Here is a 6,419-nt window from a genome sequence, read left to right on the forward strand (position 1 = left end):
CCTTTACCCATGTGCTACTGTCAGGTCATTTTGAGCAAATATAAAAGTAATTTTTTCATAAAAAGTTAATGTCCATCTCAACAGATGGACCACTAAACACTGACACAAACGTGATACATCACCATATCATCATATCAGTCCACCAACCTTAACCAGTACTAAAATTACAGGCATAGTGCACCATGTTATGTAGTTCAAATAAGGAACAGAATACAATATATATATAGATGTAATAACCAATAATTCAATTATGTAAAATATTTCAATAAACCTGAGAAGGTTCTCTACAAAATAAATCTTCACAACAAATCATTAGTACATTAGTATTTTTCTAATGTTAGGTGAGGGCAAAAATATTTATTAAAAATGTATATTACTTTGAGCACCTTAAAAATAACTGATTAAAACACGCAGATCTAACTTTTCTATGCTGTAAAACTTTATTTTAAATGTTATTCACTAACCCTATGAATCATTAGAATGATATATATGGTTGGCATATGATGACACTTGCAGGATTATTGCAAAGATTTCCCATCATGCTTTTCCACTTAAACCACTCGAACAAAAGACCCTTTGCATGATGAAAGCATTACAAATCAACTCTACATTTACATTTCCCAGCACATTATGTAAATGGCTTCTTCAGCAAGTACCTGTGATCTCACCTCATTCAATATGTCCAATTCACACGATTAGCGGCCTGAAATCAAAAACAGGAATCTCCTGAATAATTAGTTTGAAAATAATGTCTGCACAAAGGAGTCAGTCCACCAGTAGATTGGTGTATTTAATGACACACCCTGAGAGAGCAGGGTGCAGGAGCAAGGATTCTGGCAGAACAGGTTCTTCTTAAACCAAACCTATCAGACCTTAACAGCAAAGCCACCAAATGCAAAGCACGGACAATCACACATTACCCCAGTCATCCCCTCTACCCCTTCTTCACACTGCTTCCATCAGGACGCAGATACGGAATGGAACGGACTGTGGGAGGGAACTGTGCATTATAGGGTGATTGGGGTGAAGGTGTTTATGTTTACTGTATGTGTATGTATGTATATTGGTGAGGCCCTGTACAGACTGTGAAAACATCTATCTATCTATCTATCTATCTATCTATCTGTCTATCTATCTATCTATATTTATATAACTATAGCCCTTATCCCATCAACTCGTACCAAAATACAAAATTTGAATAGTGGAGCTTGTTGGAATGAGAGGTGCATTTTAGGTCAATAAAATCAGTAATCTTCTATGAGCCATTTGATAACATACCAGTTTTTCAAGCAACATCACATAAGTATGTCACACCTGTGACCACATGGGGGCACTGTCTCCATGTGCTTCCACTGACAGGAAAGGACCTGCAGAGCTGAGGTTTTAATGCACTGAATGTCTTCCTGGAACTTTTCTGTTTCAATCAGAAACAAGATATATGTTTACGTATCATTATACCTAGATTATAAATATTTGTTGTATTTTAGACAAGGGATGGAAGTTGTTCAATAGGACCAAAGGTGGATTGTAAGACAATGGGCCCCTGGCCATAGACGTGCAAAAGGCCCCACCACCTCTCCTACATAGAAGCTAGCACACAAGCTTTATAGCTGTTTAACCTAATTTTTTTTAGTTGTTCTTAGTCACTTTGTAGTGATCTCTCTGTGGTTTTGCGTCTCCTTGTGATTATTTTGCATCTGTAAATAGTTGCTTTTTGTCTCTTTGGAAATCACTTTGGATAAAAGCGTCAGCTAAATGACATGTGATCTCTTCGATTGCCATTTTGCATGTGAAGGCCAGTGGGGGCCCTGACACTTTGGGCCCCTGGGCCTGTGCCCGGTCGGCCCGTTCAGTAATCCATCCATGAATAGGACAAGTGTTAGAGGGAGGAAAATTATCATTATAATGAACTGTTTATTTAACCTTTAATTACATAGAGTCTGAATGTGGTGTTTAACAATATCAGATTACAGTTGTACAGTATGAACTTTGGCTACCACAGGAAACAATGCACAGAATGACATATCAGTGTTATGAACTAAGACTTGTCAGGCTCAGGTTAAAGAATAAATCTGATGGAATAATCCACCGCTGAAATTCTACTTCTGTTTGAGTAACGTCTGCTTAAAGTCTACAGTTCACAGCTGTTTTAGGAAATAATAATAGTAATTATTATTATTATTAAATTAACTATATATAATCAAGGCAGTTTTTCATTCAAAATGTACATCTTTAGTAGTAACCAAAAGGCGTGGGGCTGAGAGCTGCACACAAGCTTGAGAGACAGGCAAAGCACAGGTGTAATTGATAACTCAAAATATCTGCTGTGAAAAAGGCTTATTGTTGGTTTTGGTGTTTTCATGGGATTTGTTGACAGAATGTCAGAGGCCTGATGCAAATGTACGCACATTTTCTACTTATCTGCCAAGATGCACTCTTTAGAGACAAGCAGTTTCATTTCACTTCCCTTGATGGATGACTATAGGAGAGATTTGATAAATGATACAAAGTCCTGATGATTTACTTATAGCAACTCAAATCAAGGCCAATAAATCAAAAAACAGGTTAGTGGAAAATATTGTCATAATGTCTACCAAATAAAAAAAAAAAAAGAGCCAGACTACAATTTCAAAGTTGACCTCTAAAGTGTTTGTAGTATAATTACTTTTGTTCATGTCTGAGAGATTGGGTCTTTGCTGCTAACATAATGTGACCAGTTCACATTTTTGAGGCAGCAACAGGCAAAGCGCCCTGTAAACATGCTACACTGTTACATTCACACTATTTAACCTTGAGAAAACCTAAAGCTGTGACTTGTTCCTTTCTATAGAAAGAATGTTTTTAGACAGACACACAGACAGAAACCGACAAAAACTACAGCTGCTTCAAGCGGCAGTGTTAAGAGACTGCTAGGCTTGCATTGCATTCAAAATAATAGCAGTCCAACATCACTAACCTCATAAATCAAATATTTTGGTAGAAGTGATATTTCTACATGGCAAATAATTTACTAGTAAGTGTTGTAGAGTCATAGAAAACCAACAGACCCAACAGTCATGACATGCATGCTGCTCATTCTGTGTAATTGAATCTGTAATTGAAAGGGGCATGTTCAAAATAATAGCAGTGTTGTGTTCAATTAGTGAGGTGATTGATTCTGTGAAGAAACAGGTGTCAGTTATGGTCCATATTTAAGGAAGGAAGGAAGCAAATGTTGTGCATGCTGGTTATAGTGCATTATAGTTCACACTGAAATACTCAGCAAAATATGTTGTTCCAGACATTGCTCTGAGGAACAGCAGACTTTGATTAAAAAGTTGATTGGAGAGGGGAAAACATATAAAGAAGTGTAGAAAATTATACGCTGCTCAGCCAAAATGATTTCAAATGCCTTGAAATGGCATCCAAAGCCTGAACGACGTGGGAAAAAATGGTCAACTACCATTTGAATGGATGGAAGAATAGCCAAAATGGCAAAGGCTCAACCAATGATCAGCTCAAGGAAAATCAAAGAAGACTTAAAGTTACCTGTGAGTACTGTTAGAATCAGAAGAAGGCTGTGTGAAGCAAAGCTATCAGCTAGAAGCCCCCGCAAAGTCCCATCGCTGAAAAAAAGACATGTATTGACATGTACTGAATGGGTTGAAATTTGCCAAAGGACACATTGACTGGCCAAAGGAGAAATGAGGCAACATTCTGTGGACTGATGAGAGCAAAATAGTTCTTTTTGGGTCTAGGGGCCGCAGACAGTTTGTCCGACGACCCCCATGCACTGAATTCAAGCCACAGTGCACTGTGAAGACAGTAAAGCATGGTGGTGCAAAAATCATGTTATGTCATGTGTTGGGCCTATTTATCGCATACCAGGGATCATACATCAAAATACTTGAAGAGGTCATGTTGCCTTATGCTGAAGAGGAAATGCCTTTGAAATGGGTCTTTCAACAAGACAATGACCCAAAACACACCAGTAAGCGAGCAAAGATTGATGTTATGGAGTGGCCAGCCCAATCCCCAGACCTCAATCCCATAGAAAACTTGTGGGGTGACATCAAAAATGCTGTTTCTGAGGCAAAACCCAGTAATGCAGAGGAATTGTGGAATGTAGTTCAATCATCCTGGGCTGGAATACCTGTTCACAGGTGCCAGAAGTTGGTCGGCTCCATGCAACACAGATGTGAAGCAGTTCTCAGAAATAATGGTTATGCAACTAAATATTAGTGCAGTGATTCAAAGTAAAGCACACCCTTGAGACATTTTTCAGTTTATACAGTAAATGCCACAGCCTAATATTCCTTTTTCTTCACTTTCTGTAAAGGTATAACACAAACTTGATACATTTTGGTCATGTTTTGATTTGGAATTGAATGTGCAGTGTTCCCAATGCATTAATATTATGGAATTAAAAGCTATTCTAAGGATTTTGAGCATTATTCACTTTTTAAAACACACTGCTATTATTCTGAACACAACTGTATCTCCAGAGACTGCTGACTAAGTCTTCTACTTCTGTCACTACTGCCACTGTCCCTAGGTTAATGTAACTGCTACATCTATGCTATAACTTCCACACTGCTCATTTCTGGCATAATAATGATTATTCATACAACATTTTAATAATGTCCGATATATTTTGATATCAGCCATAGCACAGGTGCCATAATGAGTACTTTTACTTACGTAGGGTTTTGAAAGCAGGATCTTTACTTGTAATTGAGTACCTTTACATAGTTGGAATGGTACCTTTACTTAAGTAAAGGATATGAATAATTCAACCACCACTGAAAAAGTAAAACATTAACAGACATAACGGTGTCCTTGAGAGAAAAATACAATTTATTGGTACTACGGTAAATAATGATCACTGCCATAAGGCAAACTATCAATAAACTAGAAAGTGCATTTTCTGCAGAAAAAGCTTGTGAATGCTGAAAAGCTAAATTGCTAAAGCTAAACTGGATTGCTGGCATAATTGCGTAAGAAGAAGGTAGAAAGTAGTGAGAAAAGTTGGAAAAGTGAGAATGGTTTTAATTAGTATGAATTTCATTGAAATGTTGAATGATTTTAAGTAAAAAAAAAAAAAAGTCATAGTATATGTTGAAAAAAGTGATTAAAAAAAGTCATTGTATAGTATGTTGAAAAAAGTGATAAAAACGTAAAAGTATAGTAAGCTAAAAATAGTCAGGTAAAGTATGTCGAAAAAAGTGATAAAGCAGTCATTGTATAGAATTTTGAAAATAGTCATACAAAAATCAGTTTAGTATATAAAAAAAAAAGTCATAAAAAAAGTTGTAGTATAGTATGTCAAAAACAAGTAATTGTATAGTACATTGTAAAAATTCATTGTATAGTTTGTCAAAAAAGTGATAAGAAAGTCATAGTATAGTATGTCAAAAACAGTCATAGTATAGTATGCCAAAGAAAGTCTGGAAGAACATGCAAACTCCACACATATAGGTCCATCCCAGACTGGGGATCGAACCAAAGGGGAGAATCTGCAGTGCCTACTTGCTCATGCAAGTTGGAGCAGTGCTAACCACTGATCCACATTGCCGCCGGACAACTTATGTTGAAAGCAGTCATAGCATAGTATGTCGAAAAAAGTCATAGTATAGTATATAAAAAAAAGTCACAGCATGGTATGTCGAAAAAAGCGATAAAAAAAGTCATAGTATAGTATGTCGAAAAGTAATTAAAAAAAAGTCATAGAATAGTATGTAAATGAAAAAGTCATGGTATAATACGTCAAAAAAATAGTCTTAGTGTAGCATGTTGAAACTAAAAGTCATAGTATAGTATGTCGAAAAGTCATGAAAAAGTCTGTATAATGCGTCGAAAAAAGTCATAAAAAAGTCTTAGGATAGTATGTCGAAACTAAAAGTCATAGTATAGTATGTCAAAAAAAGTCGTAAAAAAGTAATAATAGTGGATGTTGAAAAAAAGTCGTAGTATGGTATGTCGAAAAAAGTCATAAAAAAAAACATGGTATAATACGTCAAAAAAGATCATAAAAAAGTCATGGTATAATATGTCGAAACAATGTAATGAAAAAGTCTTACAATAGTATGTCGAAATTAAAAGTAAAAAAGTCAAAAAAAGTAATAGTAGTATGTTGAAAAAAGTCGTAGTATGGTATGTCGAAAAAAGTCATAAAAAGAAAACATGGTGATACGTCAAAAAGGTCATGAAAAAGTCATGGTATAATATGTCCACAATGTAATGAAAAAAGTCTTACAATAGTATGTCGAAATTAAAAGTCATAGTATAGTATGTCAAAAAAAAGTCATAACATAGTATGTTTAAAAAAAGCAAAGGTTAGTGTGGCCAGGTTGGGTCAGTGGGTAGCGCAACCGCACTATGTAATTAGAGGTTTATTCCTTGGCGCAGAGGTCCAGGGTTTGTCTCTGACCTCTGACAAT

This window comes from Sander vitreus, chromosome 7, assembly GCF_031162955.1.
Source record: "Sander vitreus isolate 19-12246 chromosome 7, sanVit1, whole genome shotgun sequence".
In the NCBI taxonomy this organism is placed as follows: Eukaryota; Metazoa; Chordata; class Actinopteri; order Perciformes; family Percidae; genus Sander; species Sander vitreus.